At 43.2% G+C, this 23,573-nt stretch overlaps 1 protein-coding gene across 1 annotated transcript in view; it reads right to left on the bottom strand.

The window, feature by feature from the left end:
- The window catches only part of STK33 (serine/threonine kinase 33), a 167,873-nt gene that overhangs the window by 112,370 nt on the left and 31,930 nt on the right, over nucleotides 1-23,573 (bottom strand). Inside the window, exon 2 of the mRNA XM_038764275.1 lies at nucleotides 565-628. The gene's annotated coding sequence lies outside the window, so the exon portion shown is untranslated. The remainder of the gene's footprint in view (nucleotides 1-564; nucleotides 629-23,573) is intronic.

Genomic DNA, 23,573 nt, shown 5'->3' with positions numbered 1-23,573 from the left:
GGAGTCAAAGGATCTGGGGTTAAATTCTGGCTGTGCCAATTTTCTGCTGTGTGATCTGGGGAAAATCACCTAATTTCCTGTGCTTCAGTTACCTCATCTGTAAAATGGGAATTTTCTAATTTTTTTTCAAAAATAATTTTTCAAAACTTTTCAGAAAAATTTTCACGTTTTTCATATTTTTTGTTTCTTTTCCATTTCTTCGAGGTTTTTTTTTTCATTTTTCTCACTTTTTCATTTTTGCCCTCTTCTTTCCAATTTGGGTTTTTTTTTTTTTTACATTTTTCTTAATTTCTCTGTGCCTCAGTTACCTCATCTATAAAATGGGGGTTTAAGACTGTGGCACACAGACTGTGTCCAACCTGATTATCCTGTATCTACCTCAGTGTTTAGTACAGTGCCCGGCCCAAAAAAAGCACTTAACAAATACCTTTTAAAAACATCATTTGACTGATGAAAAACGTTTCACTGGACTACCGAAAATTTGAGATTTTTAAACAGCTGGTTAAGAGAAATCACACCATTTCAAAATTGATTCTTATTTATTTTTCAAAGTCATGCTCTTACCTTGTTTGCTGAGGGCTGAACGCAATCATGAAACGGCACCTAAACCAAGCTTCTTCTCCATTACCTAGATAAAAAGAATCAGTGACCTATGAATAATTTTTCAGTTGAAGTATCTAGCAAACTTTACTGTAATATTTTTTAGTGGAGGTATCTTCTTGGTATTGGCTCATCAGCATGCCGCTACACATATCTTAGAGGAGCAGCATGGCATAGTCGATAGAACACGGGCCCGGGAACCCGGTCATGAGTTCTAATCCCAGTTCCACCACTTGTCTGCTGGGTGGCCTTGGGCAAGCCAGTTCACTTCTCTGTGCCTCAGTTACCTCATCTGTAAAATGGCGATGAAGACTGTGAGCCCTATATGGGACAGGGACTGCATCCAACCCAATTTGCTTGTATTCATTCATTCAATCGTATTTATTGAGCGCTTCCTGTGTGCAGAGCACTGTACTAAGCGCTTGGGAAGTACAAGCTGGCAACATATAGAGACGGTCCCTATCCAACAGTGGGCTCACAGTCTAGAAGACTGTATCCACCTCAGCGTTTAGTGTAGTGCCTGGCACACACTTAACAAGCACTTAGCAAATCTCATAATAATAATAATAATATTATATCTTCCTTATACTGGTCTGGTGTCAGCCTCTAAAAACAGTCCCTGACATTCTAGTTTATAAAGAGAATAATATCATTTTATAAACATTCTTAAAATCCCCGTACACTCAAGAGCACGGGCTTGGGAGTCGGAGGTCATGGGTTCAAATCCCGGCTCCGCCAATTGCCAGCTCTGTGACTTTGGGCAAGTCACTTAACTTCTCTGTGCCTCAGTTACCTCACCTGTAAAATGGGGATGAAGACTGTGAGCCCCACATGGGACAATCTGATCACCTTGTATCCTCCCCAGTGCTTAAAACAGTGCTTTGCATATAGTAAGCGCTTAACAAATCCCATAATTATTATTATCATTACTACATCTGAACTAAGTTTTACAGTTAAAAAAATAGGAAGGCAAGGATGGGGAGTACCAACAGACTCGGCACTATAAAGCTGGGCTTTGATTGAAATGTGATGCTGATGATAATAATTGTGGTATTTGTTAAGTACTTACTGTGTACCAGGCACTGTACTAAGTGCTGGAATGGATGCAAGCAAATTGGGTTGGACACAGTCCCCATCCCACAAGAAGCTCATAGTCTCCCTGGTTACCGATGAGGTTACTGAGGCCCAGTTAAGTGAAGTGACTTGCCCAAGGCTACAGGGCAGACAAGTGATGGAGTCAGGATTAGAACCCATGGCCTTCTGACTCCCAGGCTGTGCTCTATTCACTACACCATGCTGCCTCCCCTTGAGACTGCATTTATGTGAGGGAGTATATTTGGGAAAGAATCCCAATCAATCAAAGGTATTTGTTGAGCTTTTATTGTGTGCAGAGCATTATTCAAAGTGCTTGGGAGAGAAAAATTCAATGGAGGTGGTAGACACGTTCCCTGCTCAAAAGGAGCTTACAGCCTAGAAGGAGGAACTTACATGAGACTCAGAAAGACCTACTACCTGAGCACAGGTTAATAACAATAATAATAATAACGATGGCATTTGTTAAGCGCTTATCATGTGCAAAGCACCGTACTAAGCGCTGGGGAGGCTACAAGCTTTGCACATAGTAAGCGCTTAATAAATGCCATTATTATTATTATTATTATTATTATTATTATTATTATTATTGTTATTGTTATTGTTATTATTACAAGGTGATCAGGTTGTCCCTCACGGGGCTCACAGCGTGGCTCAGTGAAAAGAGCCCGGGCTTTGGAGTCAGAGGTCATGGGCTCACCATTTGTGAGCTATGTGATTTTGGGCAAGTCACTTAACTTCTCTGTGCCTCAGTTACCTCATCTGTAAAATGGGGATTAAGTCTGTGAGCCCCATGTGGGACAACTTGATTACCTTGTATCTACCACAGCGCTTAGAACAGTGCTTTGCACATAGTAAGCACTTAATAAATGCCATCATTATTATTATTATTATTAATAATCCTCATTTTACACATGAGGTAAATGAGGCACAGAGAAGTTAAGTGATTTGCCCAAAGTCACACAGCTGACAAGCGGCAGAGCCGGGAATTGAACCCATGACCTCTGACTCCCAAGCTCTTGCTCTTTCCACTGAGCCATGCTGCTTCTCAATAATAATGATGGTATTTGTTAAGCGCTTACTACGTGCCAAGCACTGTTCTAAGCACTGGGGTAGATACAAGGTTATCAGGTTGTCCCACGTGGGGCTCACAGTCTTAATCCCTATTTTACAGATGAGGTAACTGAGGCACAGAGAAGTGAAGTGACTTGCCCAAAGTCACACAGCTGACAAGTGGTGGAACTAGAATTAGAACCCACTATGTCTGGCTCCTAAGCCCGGGCTCTTTCCACTGAACCACGCTGCTTCTCATTAAGTTAGGCCTAGGTTTTTTAGCCCTCCCCTGAATTTAAGTGAAATATGGTCCCTTCCCTTCTTTGGTCTAGCCCTAAATTTTCTAGCCCTCCCCTGTGTGTCAGTAAAATGAGGTCACTTCCATTATGGGTATTTGCCATTTTAGAGTAGGGTGGTTTTTCAAAAATCACGAACAATTCTAGGTAAAAAGACCCAGCTGTTTTGAACGCACTCGATAGCGCATCCGTCTGAATCTGATTCTTGAGAACTCTCAGATCGCATACTTTACATGCATGATATCCCTTGGGATTTGAAGATGATGCTTAGGAGGTTTAAATAATTATTTTAGTGTGGCGAAGACCGGTGTGTTTCTGACAATCCCTTAACACCTGTGCACATAAAAATTGTTTCTTGCTGCACTGTTGCATTCGATACTTGCGATGCAGCGTGAGAGAGCAGCGCGGCCCAGTGGAAAGAGCACAGGCTTGGGAGTCAGAGGTCGTGGGTTCTAATCCCCGCTCCGCCACGTCTGCTGTGTGACACTTAACTTCTCTGAGCCTCAGCTACCTCATCTGTAAAATGGGGATTAAGACTGTGAGCCCAGCGTGGGACAACCTGATCACCTTGAATCTCCCCCAGTGCTTAGAACAGTGCTTGGCATATAGTAAGCACTTAACAAATGCCATTATTATTATTAATGCCAAGAGTTATTTCTGATTCTACCTATTGCAGTGACAGTCTTCCTTAAATTTCTGCTCTAAGACAGTCATCTTATGTCCAACTGGTGCCTTCCACCCTGGTCCCTACTTAGGTGTCCACAACTATGTCTTATTATTTCAGGTTCTGCTTCACCTGAGCCTCTAAAATGTTTCTCCACTTCTCCTTGCTAATGTCCCGCCCATGGAGTAGCTGGTTGGGTATCCTCCTCTTGTCCACGTCTCTTACATGTTCCTTCCTTGGGGCACGTGTTATGACAAGCACTGCTTTGAGGCTTTTGACTGACTGCCCTCCAAAGCATCTTCTCGTAAACCTTCACAACACACTGAAGCAGCGTGGCTCAGTGGAAAGAGCCCAGGCTTGGGAATCAGAGGCCCTGGGTTCTAATCCCGGCTCCACCACTTGTCAGCTGTGTGACTTTGGGCAAGTCACTTCACTTCTCTGTGCCTCAGTTACCTCATCTGTAAAATGGGGATTAAGACTGTGAGCCCCATGTGGGACAACCTGATAACCTTGTATCTACCCCAGCGCTTAGAACAGTGCTTGGCACTTAGTAAGCCCTTAACAAATGCCATCATTATTATTGAGAAGCAGCGTGGCTCAGTGGAAAGAGCAAGGGCTTGGGAGTCAGAGGTCATGGGTTCAATTCCCGACTCTGCCACTTGTCAGCTGTGTGACTTTGGGCAAATCACTTAACTTCTCTGTGCCTCAGTTACCTCATATGCAAAATGGGGATTAATAATAATAATAATGGCATTTATTAAGCGCTTACTACATGCAAAGCACTGTTCTAAGCGCTGGAGTAGATACAAGGTAATCAAGTTGTCCCACGTGGGGCTCACAGACTTAATCCCCATTTTACAGATGAGGTAACTGAAGCACAGAGAATTTAAGTGACTTGCCTTGTATCTATCCCAGCATTTAGAACAGTGCTCAGTACATAGTAAGCGCTTAACAAATACCATCATTATCATTATTATTACTATTATTATTGCTAAAATCCACCCTTTCCTCTCCATCCAAACTGCTATCACGTTAATCCAGGCACTTATCCTATCCCGCCTTGATTACTGCCACACCCTCCTCTCTGACCTCCCTGCCGCCTCTCTCCCCCCACTCCAGTCCACACTTCGCTCTGCTGTTTGGATCATTTTTCTACAAAAACGCTCTGGATATGTTTCCCCATCCACCTCCACATCAACCAGAACCTCCTTACCATCGGCTTTAAAGCACTCAATCACTTTGCCCCCACCTAACCTCACCTCGCTGCCCGCACACTTCATTCCTCTAACGCAAACCTTCTCGCCGGGGCTCAATCTTATCTACCTTGCCATCGACCTCTCGCCCACTTTCCACCTCTGGTCGGGAATGCCCTCCCACCTCATATCTGACAGCCTCTTCCCCCCTTCAAAGACTTAATGAAGGGACATGGGACGAGTCCATGTGAGACCTGGACTGTGTCCAGCCTAATCAGCTGTATCTACCCCAGAGCTTACTACAGTGCCTGGCACATAATAAATGGTAAACATATCTGCTTAACATGAACATATCTGTAATTCATTTATTTTTTTTAGATTAATGTCTGTCTCCCCATCTAGACTCTAAGCTTGTGAGGGCAGGGAACATGACTACTGACTCTGCTATACTGTCCTCTCCAACAGCTTAGTACAGTGTTCTGCATATAAAAAGTGCTCAGTAAATACCACTGACTAACAAATAATATTAATAATAATAATACTGGTACTTGTTGAGCATTTACTATGTACCAAGCACTCTTCTTAGCGCTGTCAATCAATCAATCAATCAATCGTATTTATTGAGCACTGTACTAAGCACTTGGGAAGTACAAGTTGGCAACATAAAGAGACAGTCCCTACCCAGCAGTGGGCTCACAGTCATGTCACACAGCAGACATGTGTTGGGGCCAAGATTAGAACCCATGACCTTCTGACTCTTAGGTCTGTGCTCTTTCCACTGTGCCATGCTGCTTCTAACCCCAGCTCTGCCACTTGTCTTCTGTGTGACCTTGGCCAAGTCACTTAACTTCTCTGTGCCTCAGTTTCCTCATCTGTAAAATGAGGATTTAATGCCTGCTCTCCCTCCTACTTAGACTGTCAGTCCCATGTGGGACAGGGACTGTGTCCGACCAGATTAATTTATATGAACCCCAGCGTTTAAAACAGCTCGACGCATAGTAAGTGCTTAAGAAATACTGTAATTATTACAATATTTGTGACATTTAAATGCTTAACTATGTGCCAAGCACAAGCACATAGTCCCAGCTCTGCCACTTGTCAGCTGTGTGACCTTGGGCAAGACACTTCAATTCTCTGTGCCTCAGTTACCTCATTGGGAAAATGGGGATTAAGACTGTGAGCACCACGTGGGACAACCTGATTGCCTTGTGTCCCCCCAGTGCTTAGAACAGTGCTTGGCACATAGTAAGCGCTTAACAAAAACCATCATTATTATTAAGCACTTCACTAAGCATTGGGTAAAATATAAGATCATCAGTTCAGACACAGTCTGGTCCCACAGGGAATGCAAAGCCTAATTAGGAGGGAAGAACAAGCACTATGAGGAAACTGAGGTAAAGAGACATTAAAGGACTTGCCCAAGGTCACCCAGCAAGTGGCGGAGTCAGGATTAGAACCCAGGCCCCTAACTCCCAGGCACGGGCTTTTTCCAAAAGGCCATACTGCTCCTCGCTGATATTCCTATATTTTCCCTTGTAAGAATGGGACGAAATTAGCCATCCTACCAATACACACAATACACACAATACACACCACTTTTAAGGATGTAGGGTGGAAAAGGGTAAAAAACAGTGAAAAGGTTCACCCTTTTTCACTTTTACCCTGAAAAAGTGGGATTCCTAAATCATCAAAAGAGAGACGCGGCATTCAGTCTAACTGCATATCATTGCCAGAGCTATGCTGGTGGAGACAGGATTCGAGGTACTAACTCCAATTGCTCTTTTTTTTTTTAACATTAAAGGATGAAAATACTCATATCTCCCGGTAACTCAGTAATTACTTGACATTAAAATGATCATGTAATTTATTTGGCATTTAACTAATGTAATGGGAGTCTGTGTAAAGGAGATCAGGGAGGTAATAGTCTGTCTTTAATAGCTAAATCATAACCACAGTAATACCTCGATGAGGGCTAACAGATTCAGGGAAACTCTTTCTAGAGATTAACAAAGAAAACTCGATGCGTGGCATCTTTCAATGAACAACCACAAACCAAAGAAAAGATTTTATGGCCCATTTAGGGCCTAAACAACATTTTACAAGGAAAAATAGATGAAGCAATCACTGCCTTCTAAAATAGTTTAGTTCAATAACTACAATTTCGAGATATGAATTGGATTCTATTATATCAATTGCTTGAAAAAAATGTTCCTTTTTCAATGAGCCTATTATTAGGCTACTGACCTAATTTACTAATGAAAGGGCAAAAAAGCTTTTGATCCACCCTTTCCACGGAGAATTTTTTTTTTTAAATGGCCTTCCGTATCTTGCTTCAGTACCACAATGCAGTTTTATATTTCCTGCTTTATCTGCTGAGTTGAGATAACTTGGTAGCTATTGTCCAGGTAGATTTTCATTTCACCCAAGCCATAGTTTTATTAGAAGCAAATCCCCTAACTTGGTAGACCTTACTGCCAGGTCTGCTTAGAAATATCATGGTCGATGCAAAGAAAGAGCTCGGCCATAGAAATTATGTACCAGGGACAGTGGGAATAATTTAGGCATCCAAAGAGCCCTTTCCCCAACTCCAGTGCATTAAGTATGTTTGATGCATATCTTTATGTTGCTGTATCTTTGGAAATAAAAAAAAAATAAAATTATATAGTCCTCAGTCAGTTTCTATTTTACCTTTCATTTGGTTCAAATGTTTCACAACTTAAGTCTATGATATTACAAGCCCCTTCAGAGGGCTTAAATAGTATTAAAATACGACTTTCAATTTAAAGGGCAAAATATCTGGAAAATTAAGGTCACATAATGTTCGAAAACCTAATGGAGTATGGATTTCTGCTTGAAATACTTCAACCAGAAACCTCGGCAATCTTAAATCTGTCTCTCCTGGATATAATAAGTTTTAAAGCTTTGAATGAATTTTCAGAATACGTTTCAAATATCCTATAACTTCTGCGCAGGGTGCAAAGAAACACAGAACACGGGCTCAACAATAATGGAATTTTTGCGTGGTATCAATAATAGTCACCTAACCCTTTAAAACAACAGATGAATGCAATCGCTCTCAAATGGGTAAAAATAACAGTGCCTGACAGATTTTTTCTGTGTATTTACTCTTAGATCCAAGCCACTGCTCTGCAGTGGAGCCGAAAAGGGGAGATGGTAACAAGGACGAAGAAGCAGAATGGCCTAGTGGATACAGCACGGGCCTAGGGGTCAGAAGCACTTAGGTTTGCTGCTGTGTGACCTTGGGTAAGTCACTTCACTTCTCTGGGCCTCAGTTATCTCATTGCAAAATAGGGATTAAGACTCTGAGCCTTCTAGACTGTGAGCCCACTGTTGGGTTGGGACCGTCTCTATATGCTGCCAACTTGTACTTCCCAAGCGCTTAGTACAGTGCTCTGCACGCAGTAAGCACTCAATAAATACAATTGAATGAATGAATGAATATGGGACGTGGACTGGGCCCAACCTGATTAGCTTGTCTCTATACTCAGCGCTTAGAACAGTGCCTGGCATATAGTAAGTGCTTAACAAATACCATTAACATGGTATTAAAATGGTATTTGCTAATACCAGAGCACTGTGCTAAGCACTTTAGAGAGGGATTGTCTCGATTTGTTGCTGAATTGTACTTCCCATGTGCTTAGTACATTACTCTGCACGCAGTAAGTGCTCAAAAAATATGATTGAATGAATGAATGAATGGGTGTCACAGCTCAGCCTTTACACCATTTTTGCCCAGGTGAACTAACTAGCCCTGGGCTACTGCATCACTGGGCAGAAGAAGCAGGGGAGATTTTCCCCTTTAATAATAATAATAATTTGTTAAGCATTTACTATGTGCCAAGCACCGTTCTACGCACTGGGGTAGACACAAGGTAATCAGGTTGTCCCACGTGGGGCTCCCAGACTTAATCCCCATTTTACAGATGAGGGAACTGAGGCACAAAGAGTTAAGTGACTTGCCCAAAGTCACAGCTGAAAAGTGGCAGAGCCGGGATTAGATCCCACGACCTCTGATTCCCAAGCCCATGCTCTTTCCACAAAGCCCCGCTGCTTCCACTTTCACCCCCTCTCATTTACCTATTCCCCCAAACTTTTTTCTTCTCTTTCCCCTCTGTTCATACTCCCTCTCCCTATCCCTTTCCTTCTTTTCCCTCCTCTCTCTTTCCCTTTTCTATTTCTTCCCTCTCTCTCTTTCCCCCTTTTCCTCCATTCCTCTTTGTTCTGTTCCTATCCTTCCATCCCCTGGCTCTCCACTCCCTGTCCTTTGCCCTTCTGTTCCTACTGTCTCTCCCCACCCCTTTCCTTCTTTTTCCCTGCTCTCTCCTTCTTCTAATTTTCTCCTTCTCTCTCCTTCTTCTAATTTTCTCCTTCTCTCTTTTTCTACCAGAAGTAGCGTGGTCTAGTGGATAGAGCATGGGCTATCAGAAGGACCTAGATTCTAATCCAGCTCCACCACTTTCATCCAGTCAATTGTATTTACTGAGCGCTTGCTGTGTGCCCAGCACTGTACTAAGCACTTGGGAAAGTACCAAACAAGCAGCGTGGCTTAGTGGAAAAAGCACAGGCTTGGGAGTCAGGGGTCGTGGGTTCTAATCCCGGCTCCTCCACTTATCAGTTGTGTGACTTTGAGTCACTTAACTTCTCTGTGCCTCAGTTACCTCATCTGTAAAAAGGGGATTAAAGAGTGTGAGCCCCATGTGGGACAGGGACTGTGTCCTACCTGATTACCTTGTATCTACTCCAGTGCTTAGACCATGATTATTATCATTATTTCCTCCCAGTCTTTGTTTCTCCCTCTCTCTTGCCCCTCTCTTTCTCTTTTCCTTCCATTTTCCTCCATTCCTCTTTGCCCTGCTCCTTTCTTCTCATCCCTGTCCTCCGGCTCTCCCTCTGGCCCCTACTCTGGTGACATGAAATATGTTCAATTTACATCAAGAGAAGAATTCTATTTATTCATGATGATGCCACTGATGCCTGTTTACTTGTTTTGATGTCTGTCTCCCCACTTCTAGACTGTGAGCTCGTTGTGGACAGGGATTGTCTTTATTGCTGAATTGTAGTTCCCAAGCGCTTAGTCCAGTGCCCTGCACACTGTAAGCGCTCAGTATATACGACTGAATAAAAGAATGAATGGGGAACAATCTTCTTATCATAATTTTCAACTCCAAAAGACTTCACCTACAGCACTAGTGTACATAGCCTTATATACTAAATTATATATACTATATATATACTGGTCTGCATTTCCCATTTGGACTGTCTTCATGGAACAGAGAACTTGGGATAATAGCTCAACCCTCCAGTTCCCTGTGCCGATCCAACCTTTGTTTTTCGGACGCTTCCTGGGTACTTATGCTAATGTTAAATAGCTAGTATTTCCAAGATATTCATGCTAATTAGTGTTGTTTTGCACTGCCGGTTTAAATTGTCAAGAAGAAAGCACTCGGTTACAAAAGTAAAATATACTTATATTTGTTATATACTGTTATATTGTACTCTCCCAAGCACTTAGTACAGTGTGCTGCATGCAGTAAGCGCTCAATAAATACCACTGATCAATCGATACGTTAAACAGTGAGTTCTTCTAATGTTTCTGAAGGGCAGGTGTTATCATCCTCATTTCCAGCTGAAAAAAAGAGCTACAAAAGTTAAACCCCTTGGCCCAAGTTCTCTAAACCAGCCTCACATTTTTGGCCCTGTGAAATCTTGGGACTTGGCTTGGTCTCCATCAGCAAAACAAAGTGCAGAGTGGCCGTTTATAAAGGTAATGCCGTTTTTATGGAGCCATGAGCGTGTCTTGTTTTGCTCAGCTCCATTTGGCTTGTGGAGGCACGCAACTTCCTAATTCGGGTCATTGTCAGCCAGTCAGTCAATCATAATTATCAAGCACTTACTGTGTGCAGAGCACTGTACTAAGCACTTGGGAGAGTACATTTATGAACAGAGTTGATAGACACATTCCCTCCCCACAATGAGCATATAGTTTAGAGGTTATTAGTTATTCCACAGTATCCTCTGTGCCCACACTAAACCAAACTTCAGGGCCTCAATGGGGCATGAATTTATGAAAATACTGGAGAGATGAATGACTTTGCCAACTCCGGTAACTTTTTTATTATTATTATTATTATTACTGCTACTTTGACACAGTTAATGCAGAGTGATTTTCTTTTACATTTGGGATCACTGAAAAAATGATGTCGATCTGAGAAAGAAGGAATTTTCTTGCACATAAAAGTGCTCTAGAAATTTTACTTTTGTAACCGAGTGCTTTCATCATCATCATCATCAATCGTATTTATTGAGCGCTTACTATGTTCAGAGCACTGTACTAAGCGCTTGGGAAGTACAAATTGGCAACATATAGAGACAACCCCTACCCAACAGTGGGCTTTCATCATCAATCGTATTTATTGAGCGCTTACTATGTGCAGTACTATGTGCAGAGCACTGTCTTCTTGACAGTTTAAACCAGCAGGGCAAAACAAAACTGAGCACCACGACTATCTTGGAAATACTAGCTATTAAAGATAAGGATAACTACCCTGGAAGCATCCAAAAAACAGAGGTTGGGGTTGGCTCGGCACAGGGAACTGGAGGGTTGAGCTATTATCCCAAGTTCTCTGTTCCATGAAGACAGTCCAAATGGGAAATGCAGACCAAAAGTACTCTTTGATGCCTGAACTACCCTTTGAAGCTGCAATGTGGTGCGAAGCAACTGGGTAATAATAGTAATAAATAATAATGATGATTGTGGCAATTGTTAAGCACTTACTATGTGCCAGGCACTTGGGGTGGATACAGGCAAATTGAGTTGAAGACAGTCCCTGTCCCACAAGGGGCTCACAGTCTTAATATCCCCATTTTACCGATGAAGGAACTGAGGCACAGAGAAGTCAAGTGACTTGCCCAAGGTCATACGGCAGACAGCACAGCAGGGCTTAGAACCCAGGTCCCTCTGACTCCCAAGCCCGGGCTCTTTCCACTAAGCCACGCTGCTTCTCTTGTGTATATATGTAAATATTTATTGTTCTATTTATTTTATTAATGATGTGTATATATCTGTAATTCTATTTATTTACATTAATGCTATAGATGCCTGTTCACTTGTTTTGATGTCTATCTCCCCCCGTCTAGACTGTGAGCCCACTGTGGACAGGGGTTGTCTCCATTTGTTGCTGAATTGTACTTTCCAAGTGCCTAGTACACTGCTCTGCACACAGTAAGCGCTCAATAAATTCAATTGAATGAATGAGTATGCTGGCCCTACCAGTGGACATTTATATGAACCTGCTCTTTCCCTTCCGTGATATTTCACTAAGCCAACTAAAAGTCTTAAAGGATAGGATAAAACCCTTTTAGACTGTGAGCCCACTGTTGGGTAGGGACTGTCTCTATATGTCGCCAATTTGTACTTCCCAAGCGCTTAGTACAGTGCTCTGCACATAGTAAGCGCTCAATAAATACGATTGATGATGATGATGATGATAAAACGACCAACAATATCACCTCCAGCCTGCTCTGACCTTCTGGACTTCTATTCCACATTCACAGTAGTTTTCCTTTATGGGATCACCAAGCAATGGAATCTGAAACCAAATCCAAACCAAACACCAACCTCTCACGCAGACTTTATGTCCCAACAACAACTCATGTTGTTGTTGTTGTCTTATGCCGTCGAGTCGTGTCCGACCCATAAGCGACGTCATGGACACATCTCTCCCAGAACACCCCACCTTCGTCTGCAGTCGTTTTGATAGTGGATCCGGAGAGTTTTCTTGGTAAAAATACAGAAGTGGTTTACCACTGCCATCTTCCAAACTTGAGTTTCTGCCCCTGACTCTCTTCCATGCCGCAGCTGCCCGGCACACGTGAGTTTTGACTTGTAGCCGATTGCCTACCCCTCGCTAGCCACTGGCCAAGCTAGGAATGGAACGGATAGACCTCTGCTTGACTCTCCCTCCCAAAGTCGAGACTGGTAGTGTGCTGGAAACTCCCACTGTAATTTTATTTATTTGTACTAATGTCTGTCTCCTGGTGCAGACTGTGAGCTCGTTGTGGGCAGGGAATGTCACTGTTTATTGTGTTGTTGCATTATACTTTCCCGAGTGCTTAGTAAAATGCTCAGCGCACAGTAGGCGCCCAATAAATACGACTGAATGAATGCATGGATCTGCATTTAGCTTTAATTCTATTTGTTCTGCGACTTGACACCTGTCCACGTGTTTTGTTTTTTTGTCTGTCTCCCCCTTCTAGACTGTGAGCCCTTTGTTGGGTAGGGACCATCTCTATATGTTGCCAACTTGTACTTCCCAAGCACTTAGTACAGTGCTTTGCACACAGTAAGCGCTCAATAAATACGATTGAATGAGTGAATGAATAAAGAGTAGCAACAGCTGAAGGCTAAATCAATGCTACCTACTCTGTGACAAGTGCCATACTATGCTCTTGGTCCCCCCCACCCCCCCTTTAGACTGTGAGCCCACTGTCGAGTAGGGACTGTCTCTATATTTTGCCAACTTGTAGTTCCCAAGCGCTTAGTACAGTGCTCTGCACACAGTAAGCGCTCAGTAAATACAATTGATTGATTGATTACTATAGAGTCACGGGCTAAATCCAACAGGCTCCGACAGAATTTAAGCAGCCAAATCTACCCAAGGAAAATTTTCTCCAGGGGTCTAGACCCCCCCAAAATAATTGCATCATCAGCAACATGGTGTAGTGAATAGAGCACAGGCCTGGGAGTAAGAAGGTCATGGGTTCTAATCCTGCCTCCACCACTTGTCTGCTGTGTGGCCTTGGGCAAGTCACTTCACTTCTCTGTGCCTCAGTTACCTCATCTGTAAAATGGAGATCAAGACTGTGAGCCCCATGTGGAACAGGAACTGTATCCAACCTCATAAACTTGTATCTACCCCTGTGCTTAGTACAGTGCCTGGCACACATTAAACGCTTAACAAATGCCACAGTTATTACTATTATTATTATTATTGATCATCATCAATGGTATTTATTGAGCACTTATTACGTGCAGAGCACTGTACTAAGTGCTTGAGAGAGTATTCATTCACTCATTCAATCGTATTTATTGAGCGCTGTGTGCAGAACACTGTACTAAGCGCTTGGGAAGTACAAGTTGGCAACATATAGAGACGGTCCCTACCCAACAGTGGGCTCACAGTCTAGAAGAGTATAATACCACAGAATTAGCAGACATATACCCTGACCAAAAGGAGCTTGCAGGTTAGAGTGGGAGACAGACATTACTATAAATAAATAATTCGCAATATATCATTTAAAGATATATACTTAATTATTGTGGGATTGAAGGTGGGGCAAATATTAAATGCCCAGATATCCAAGTGCAGATCAATTCAGCAGAGGTTCTTCCTCGCTCACCCCCAATCCCCAAAAAAACAAGGCTACCGGGCAGACTGGAAACTCACTGTGGGCAGGGAATGTGTCTCTTTATTGTTCTCTTGGACTCTCCCAAGCACTTAGTACAGTGCTCTGCACTCAGTAAGCACTCAATAAATTCAATGAGTAACATGCCCAGAGCGTTTCTGTACAGAGATAATCTGGGCAGCAGAGTGAAGTATGGACTGAAGCGAGGAGAGACAGGAGGATGAGAGATCAGAGAGGAGGCTGATGGAGTAATCCAGTCGGGATAGGATGAGAGATTGAACCAGCAAGGTAGCGGTTTGGATGGAGAGGAAAGGGCGGATCTTAGCGATGTTGTGGAGGTGAGACCGGCGGGTTTTGGTGATGGATTGGATGTGTGGGGTGAATGAGAGAGCGGAGTCGAGGATAATAATAGTAATAATGATGGAATTTATTAAGCACTTACTATGTGCAAAGCACTGTTCTAAGCGCTGGGGAGGTTACAAGGTGATCAGGTTGTCCCACAGGGGGCTCACAGTCTTAATCCCCATTTTACAGATGAGGTAACTGAGGCATAGAGAAGTTAAGTGACTTGCCCAAAGTCACAGAGTTGACAATTGGAGGAGCCAGGGTTTGAACCCATGACCTCTGATTCCAAAGCCCGGGCTCTTTCCACTGAGCCACGCTGAGGATGACACCAAGGTTGCGGGCTTGTGAGACCTTATGTGCTGCCGATGACCCAGCATCACTGAGGTGATCAGAAAGGCCGCCAAAACACCTCCAAAATAAGGAGGGCTGTGGAAGCAGTGTCCTAAATTGTTTCTGTCCAGTGGAAATATCTGATTACACCAGAGACTGCAGTGAGCCATGGCAAAGCTTCAGGCCTTGACCACTACAATGACTCTAGAATGACTCCCCTGACTGGGTGTGCCAGGCTGGGTCAGTGGGAAGAAACGCTCACCTTCAACTTGGGGTGAACCTGAAAACTTGTTGCTATTCTGACATCGCTGAACTAAAAGTGAAAAACATGAAAATCAGAAAATGATTCGGCGGGTTTACAAATGAAATACGATTTAAATTTATATTCAAATGAAGAGAGACTCTGTATTTTTCATGCTTTTCTAGAAATAATTGGCTGGGCACCTGACACGTTAAAGAGAAAATAAAGACTAGGAATCAGATTCCAAATATTCAAGGACAGAGGAAGGAGATTTTTCATGTTCTGTCTTTGACTTCTTAGTCCATTTATACTGTACGGAAACTTTGGAAAGAATAATTACGGTTGGCATGGAAATCCTTCATTCGAATCTAATCATAAATGAGAAGACTGAAGACAATCTCAGATTCAGAAGCCAAAACAGTAAACAAATTCACTTTCAAAGATATCACTATTTTTCAGAAACTCTACTTGCATCCATAGAGCTTTCCCACAAGGTGGCATCTTCATACTAGGTTTTCCTTTTCATATAGGGTGGCTTGAATTAATCTACAATTCCGCTGAGGCTCTTTTCAATCAATCAATCAATCGTATTTATTGAGCGCATACTGTGTGCAGAAGCACTGTACTAAGCGCTTGGGAAGTACAAGTTGGCAACATCTAGAGACAGTCCCTACCCAACAGTGGGCTCACAGTCTAAAAGGGGGAGACGGAGAACAAAACCAAACATACTAACAAAATAAAATAAATAGAATAGATATGTACAAGTAAAATAAATAGAGTAATAAATATGTACAACATATATACACATATACAGGTGTTGTGGGGAAGGGAAGGAGGTAAGATGGGGGGATGGAGGGGGGATGAGGGGGAGAGGAAGGAAGGGGCTCAGTGTGGGAAGGCCTCCTGGAGGAGGTGAGCTCTCAGTAGAGCCTTGAAGGGAGGAAGAGAGCTAGCTTGGCGGATGGGCAGAGGGAGGGCATTCCACGCCCGGGGGATGATGTGGGCCGGGGGTCGATGGCGGGACAGGCGAGAACGAGGTACGGTGAGGAGATTAGCGGCAGAGGAGTAGGAGGAAACTCTCTTTTTCAGAGAGTAAAAGGTAGAAAAATAAACATGGAGTCAAACTCTCTCAACTCCAACTCTCTCCTCGACCCCCTCCAATCTGGCTTCCGTCCCCTACACTCCACCGAAACTGTCCTCTCAAAGGTCACCAATGACCTCCTTCTTGCCAAATTCAATGGCTCCAACTCTATACTAATCCCCCTCGACCTCTCAGCTGCCTTCGACACTGTGGACCAAGCGCTTAGTTGTACTTCCCAAGTGCTTAGTACAGTGCTCTGCACACAGTAAGCGCTCAATAAATACAATTGAATGAATGAATGAATGAATGAATGGACCATCTCCTTCTCCTCAACACGCTACCCAACCTTGGCTTCACAGACTCCGGCCTCTCCTGGTTTTCCTTTTACATCTCCAGCGATTCATTGTCAGCCTCCTTTGCGGGCTCCTCCTCCCCCTCCCATCCCTTTACTGTAGGGGTTCCTCAAGGGTCAGTTCTTGGTCCCCTTCTGTTCTCTATCTACACTCACTTCCTTGCTGTGTGAAAAGCACTGTACTAAGCACTTGGGAGGGTACAATACAACAATAAAAAGACTCATTCCCCGCCCACAATGAGCTCATAGTATAGAGGGGAAGATAGACATTAATATAAATATAAACAAATTACAGATTTGTATCTAAATGCTTAATCAATCAATCAATCAATAGTATTTATTGAGCGCTTACTGTGTGCAGAGCACTGTACTAAGCGCTTGGGAAGTACAAGTTGGCAACGTATCAAGGTGAGACGTGCAATCCTACAATTACGGATCTTCCGTTGATAGAACGTAGATGTTTTTCTTATTTAAAGAGTGAGTTCCTCATTTCTTGAGAAGCAGCATGGCTCAGTGGAAAGAGCGCAGGCTTTGGAGTCAGAGGTCATGGGTTCAAATACTGGCTCCGCCACTTGTCAGCTGTGTGACTTTGGGCAAGTCACTTAATCAATTCTCTGTGCCTCAATTACCTCATCTGTAAAATGGGGATTAAGACTGCGAGCCCCAAGTGGGACAACCTGATCACCTTGTATCCCCCACCAGCGCTTAGAACAGTGCTTCGCTCATAGTAAGCGCTTAACAAATACCGTCATTATTATTAATGTTTCACACCCTAAATAGATTTGGTTCCCAAAGCTTCCTTTCTCACAATCATTTCATTTTTTAAAAAAGCAGAATAGTTGCCACCAGCCGAATCCTTACAAATGCCAATTCTGCGTTGCTATTTGAAGTTCTACTTTATAACAACTTGCAATGAAAGCATTCAAAACAAATTCATCCTTACTCCATTCACCTTGCAACTTCAGGAAAGGTACAATGTTTCAACAAAGCAAATAAAACCTTTACCAAAAGGATTCGACTATTGAATTACATTAGAAGCTTTCAGTTTGACTTTATGGCTTGGTATGGGAATGCACTTTAGAAGAAAGAAGTGAGAAATCTTGGGAAATTCTGTTTCAATCAATCACTCAGAGGTACTTATTGAACGCTTTCTGTGTGCAGGGGACTTGGGAGAACATAATAAAATTGAGTTGGTAGACACGTTTCTGCCCCCAAAGGAGTTTAGAGAGGGGGAGACGGACATTAAAATCGATTAAGGATACTGGAAGAAGTGGGATGGTGGGAGTCAATCAGTAAGTCGCATTTATTAAGCGCTTACTGTGTGTAGAGCACTGCACTGAGCGCTTGGGAAAGTACAATAGAACAGACACATTTCCTGCACACATTCATTCAATCGTATTTATTGAGCACTTACTGTATGCAGAGCACTGTACTAGGCGCTTGGAAAGGACAATTAGGCAACAGATAGAGACAATCCCTACCCAACAATGGGCTCACAATCTAGAAGACCCAATGACCTTACAGGCAGAGACAGAACCTGAAAAAGGGAATGAGAAGGCAGAGCCAGAAAGACCTAGGTTGTATTCCCAGCTCTGCCTTTGTCCTAGAGTAGATACAAGATCATCATCAATCGTATTTATTGAGCGCTTACTATGTGCAGAGCACTGTACTAAGCGCTTGGGAAGTACAAATTGGCAACATATAGAGACAGTCCCTACCCAGCAGTGGGCTCACAGTCTAAAAGATAAGATACAAGATAATTAAGGAGAAGCAGCGTGGCTCAGTGGAAAGAGCCTGGGCTTTGGAGTCAGAGGTCATGGGTTCAAATCCCACCTCCGCCAATTGTCAGCTGTGTCAGAAGTCACTTAACTTCTCTGTGCCTCAGTGACTTCATCTGTAAAATGGGGATGAAGAATGTGAGCCCCCCATGGGACAACGTGATCATCTTGTAACCTCTCCAGTGCTTAGAACAGTGTTTTGCACAGAGTAAGCGCTTAATAAATGCCACTATTATTGAAGCAGCGTGGCTCAGTGGAAAGGGCCTGGGCTTTGGAGTCAGAGGTCATGGGTTCAAATCCCAGCTCCGCCAACTGTCAGCTGTGTCAGAAGTCACTTAACTTCTCTGTGCCTCAGTGACCTCATCTGTAAAATGGGGATGAAGACTGTGAGCCCCTGTGGAACACCTGATCATCTTGTAACTTCCCCAGCACTTAGAACAGTGCTTTGAACAGAGTAAGAGCTTAATAAATGCCATTATTATTGGAGCAGCATGGCTCAGTGGAAAGAGCCCGGGCTTTGGAGTCAGAGGTCATGGGTTCAAATCCCGCCTCCGCCAATTGTCAGCTGTGTGACTTTGGGCAAGTCACTTAAATTCTCTGGGCCTCAGTTACCTCATCTGTAAAATGGGGATAAAGACTGTGAGCCCCCCGTGGGACAACCTAATCACCTTGTAACCTCCCCAGCGCTTAGAACAGTGCTTTGCACATAGTAAGCACTTAGTAAATGCCATTGTTATTGTTATTATTATTAAAATCAGAACACGATCGCTGTCCTACATGGGGCTCACAGTTTATTGGCCGACAGAGCAGCTTTCCCCTCCTTAAATCATCCCCTTCCCAGACTAGGCCCAGGACAGGGCTTTACCTCAGAACTGTGACTCCCACACTCAGTCGCAGAACCAGCGGTTTGAGAAATGAGGTTTGACTGGTATGGCAAATTGCTCCGCCCTTTAAATGCCAGCCGAGAAAGGCTGCAAAATGCGGGTCGGCCCGGGGCTACCGAAATGCCAGCGCCAGGCCTGCTGCGACTTTCCCCAGTTGCCACCTTGGGAACCCTAAAGGGTGTCATCGGGTTGGAGGCAGGATGTTGGGAGGGAGGGTAAGGAGACCGACCAGCTTCCCTGGGTAGCAACTGTCAATCAAGCCATTTGAAACACAATCTCCCTCAAAATCATCATCATCATCATCAATCGTATTTATTGAGTGCTTACTATGTGCAGAGTACTAAGCGCTTGGGAAGTACAAATTGGCAACATATAGAGACAGTCCCTACCCAACAGTGGGCTCACAGTCTAAAAGGGGGAGACAGAGAACAAAACCAAACATACTAACAAAATAAAATAAATAGAATAGATATGTACAAGTAAAATAAATAAATAAATAGAGTAATAAATATGTACAAACATATATACAGGTATATACATATATAGGTGTATATATAGGTGTATATATATATATAGGTATATACAGTATACATACATATATAGGTATACATATATAGGTATATACATATATACAGGTATATACATATATACAGGTCAAAATGACCCACCTGCCGCAAATGTAACCAAAAGTTCAGGGTAACAAATCCTTCTACAGGTAGTGGGCTCGCAAATGATCTATCATTAAGGACGCTGCATTCGGCATCAACAAATCTGTCTTGATTACTTCAAGGATAAAATCTTAAAACCCTAGAGCTGCCAAATTACTGGTATCTTTTCTCCGGCGGGCACGGTTGAGTCATACCTTGGTTTCACTCCTCTCTTGCTACAATTTAAGTCCTTGATCAAATTAAGTGATGCAGGAATAGAAATACGGAGCCCTGGTAACCCAAGATTGGTTTAATGTTTAATGTGCGGTTAGTTTTGAGGCGGTAAAGAAGGGTCGAGGTCATTGGTGTTTGACCTCTCCTAGGTCCCTTTAGGATTTTTTTCATTCGATTGCAAAGATGCAGGCAGTAGAAATATACCGGTAGACTACAAATGACAAAAAGTAGCTCTTTTATCATGGTTCTACTTCAAAAATCGAGTCCACAGCTGAAATATTCCTCTTTTTTCAGGTGACCGCCTGACATCTAGTGGAAATTGAAGTGAATTTCTCTGCGAGCCTGTTTTCTTGGCCGTAACCTTTATAGCCGACTTCAAAATGGGTTTTCAGCCAGGTAACTATGTTACCAAAATGAACAGAATCGATGTTTACAACAAAGGCATGAAACCAGAATCTTTAAATACATGGAAAGAAAAGTGGGAGTCAAAAGCCACAGACAGGCCAGGAAGGCCTACTGTAATAGAGAAAGGATTGTCTTTGGGGACAAAAACTTCATAAGGAATGAGAGACGGCGAGGCAGAAGTGAAAAAAATAGCACCAGGCACTGCAAACATCAAACACGAACACACATCATTCATTCATTCCAAAATGTGGTCGGGTCCGTGGGTTCTGGCTTGGCTTTTTAATTGCACATGAACTCATACGTGAATTTTACCATCTGAGGCATCATCTTTGAGTATTGAGGACAATCATATATGAGGTTAAAAAAACTACTTCTGTAAATACTTCATTTAAAAAGAAGCTATGGGTCATCAATCAATCGACGGTACTTATTGAGTGCTTACTATGTGCAGAGCACTGAACTAAGCTCTATATGTTTAAATTACACCTGAGAAATGACATTTATATTCATGTCTGTCTCCCCCTCTAGACTGTAAACTTGTTGTCAACAGGGAATGTGTCTGCAAACTCCTACGTTCTTAGTACAGCGCTCGGCATATAGTAAATGCTCAATAAATGCCACTGATTGATTACAATACAACAGAGTTAGCAGACATGGTCCCTGCCCGGAATGATTATGGTAAGAAGAGAGAGAGCTGAGGCTGGGGTCCCCAGTAATGAAACTATTCCTGAGGAAATACTTTTACGAGTTCAAGATAACCAGTTACTTATATGATAATGATAATAATAACAACAATAATAATTATTATTAATAATAATAACTGTAATATTTGTTAAGCACTTATCATGCGTCAAGCACTGTACTAAGCACCAGAGTAATACAAGATAATCAGGTGGGACAGAGTCCCTGTCTCACAAAAAGCTCTCAGCCTAAGTAGGTGGGAGAACAGGGATTGAATCCCTGCATTTTACAGATTCATTTATTCATTCAATCATATTTATTGAACACGTACTGTGTGCAGAGCACTGTACTAAGCACTTGGGAAGTACAAGTTGGCAACATATAGAGACAGTCCCTACCCAACAGTGGGCTCACAGTCTAGAAGGGGGAAACAGAGAACAAAACAAAATGTATTCACAAAATAAAATAAGTAGAATAAATATGTACAAGTAAAGTAAATAAATAAATAGGGTAATAAATACATACAAGCATATATACAGATGAAGAAACTGAGGCACCGAGAAGCTAAGTGACTTGCCCAAGGTCAGAGAGCAGAACAGGGGGTGGAGCTGGGGTTAGATAGCAGGTCCCCTGACCCCCAGACCGAAGCGCGTTCCATTAGGTCATGCTTGAAGAACACAAAGGAAAATGAGAACTTTTGGGTTTACCCCAAAATCTATAAACCTTTCCACATAACTTTAAAATCACTCGCATGAACTAAATCATCGCATCGGTTCCTTGAGAGCAGGGAACAAATCAAGCAAATACTCCTCACTCTCGGCTTCAAGGCTGTCCATCCCCTTGCCCCCTCCTACCTCACCTCCCTTCTGTCCTTCTCCAGCCCAGCCCGCACCCTCCGCTCCTCCGCCTCTAACCTCCTCACTGGGCTTCGTTCTCGCCTGTCCCGCCGTCGACCCCCGGCCCACGTCCTCCCCCTGGCCTGGAATGCCCTCCCTCCACACATCCGCCAAGCTAGCTCTCTTCCTCCCTTCAAAGCCCTACTGAGAGCTCACCTCCTCCAAGAGGCCTTCCCAGACTGAGCCCCCTTTTTCCTCTCCTCCTTCCCATCCCTCCCGCCCTACCTCCTTCCCCTCCCCACAGCACTTGTATATATATTTGTAAAGATTTATTACTCTATTTTACTTGCACATATTTACTATTCTATTTATTTTGTTAATGATGCACATATAGCTTTAATTCTGTTTGTTCTGATGATTTTGACACCTGTCTACGTGTTTTGTTTTGTTGTCTGTCTCCCCCTTCTAGACTGTGAGCCCGTTGTTGGGTAGGGACCGTCTCTATTTGTTGCCGACTTGTACTTCCCAAGCGCTTAGTACAGTGCTCTGCACACAGTAAGTGCTCAATAAGTACAATTGAATGAATGAATGAAAGGGAACATGTCTAACAACTCTGCTGTGTTCTCCCAAGCACTTAGTACAATGTTCTGCCCACGGTAAATGCTCAATAAATATGATTGAATGAATGAATGAAAGGGAACATGTCTAACAACTCTGCTGTGTTCTCCCAAGCACTTAGTACAATGTTCTGTCCACAGTAAATGCTCGATAAATTCAGTCGTATTTATTGAGCGCTTACTGTGTGCAGAGCACTGTACTACTGATTGATTGATGGGTCATCAACAGCATTTATTAAGCAGCAACTCTCCGGAAGGCCCAGTGCAAGACTGAAAACCAGTCCGACATAGCTGTGAAGCCAAGAAAGAATTCAAGGAAAGAATACAATAATAAGCGCTTACTGTGTGCGAAGCACTGTTCTAAGTGCTGGGGAGGATTCAAGGTGATCACGTTGTCCCACTTGGGGCTCACGGTCATAATCCCCATTTTACAGATGAGGTAATTGAGGCTCAGAGAAGTTAAGTGACTTGCCCAAGGTCACACAGCAGACATGTGGGGGAGCCGGGATTAGAACCCATGACCTCTGACTCCCAAGCCCGGGCTCTTTCCACTGAGCCACGCTGCTTCTCTTACAATAGTAAGAGAATAGTAAGAGTAGGAGGATAGGCGGAGTAGAGAAACAGCATGGCCAAGTGGGTAGAGCCCGGGCCTGTGACTCAGAAGGTCATGGGTTCTAATAATAATAATAATAATAATAATAATGGTATTTATTAAGCACTTACTATGTGCAAAGCACTGTTCTAAGCGCTGGGGGGTACAAGGTCATCAGGTTGTCCCACAGGGGGCTCACAGACTTAATCCCCATTTTACAGATGAG

This window comes from Tachyglossus aculeatus, chromosome 22 (genome assembly GCF_015852505.1).
Source record: "Tachyglossus aculeatus isolate mTacAcu1 chromosome 22, mTacAcu1.pri, whole genome shotgun sequence".
NCBI lineage: Eukaryota > Metazoa > Chordata > Mammalia > Monotremata > Tachyglossidae > Tachyglossus > Tachyglossus aculeatus.
This window is presented reverse-complemented; position numbering and strand designations above follow the sequence as displayed.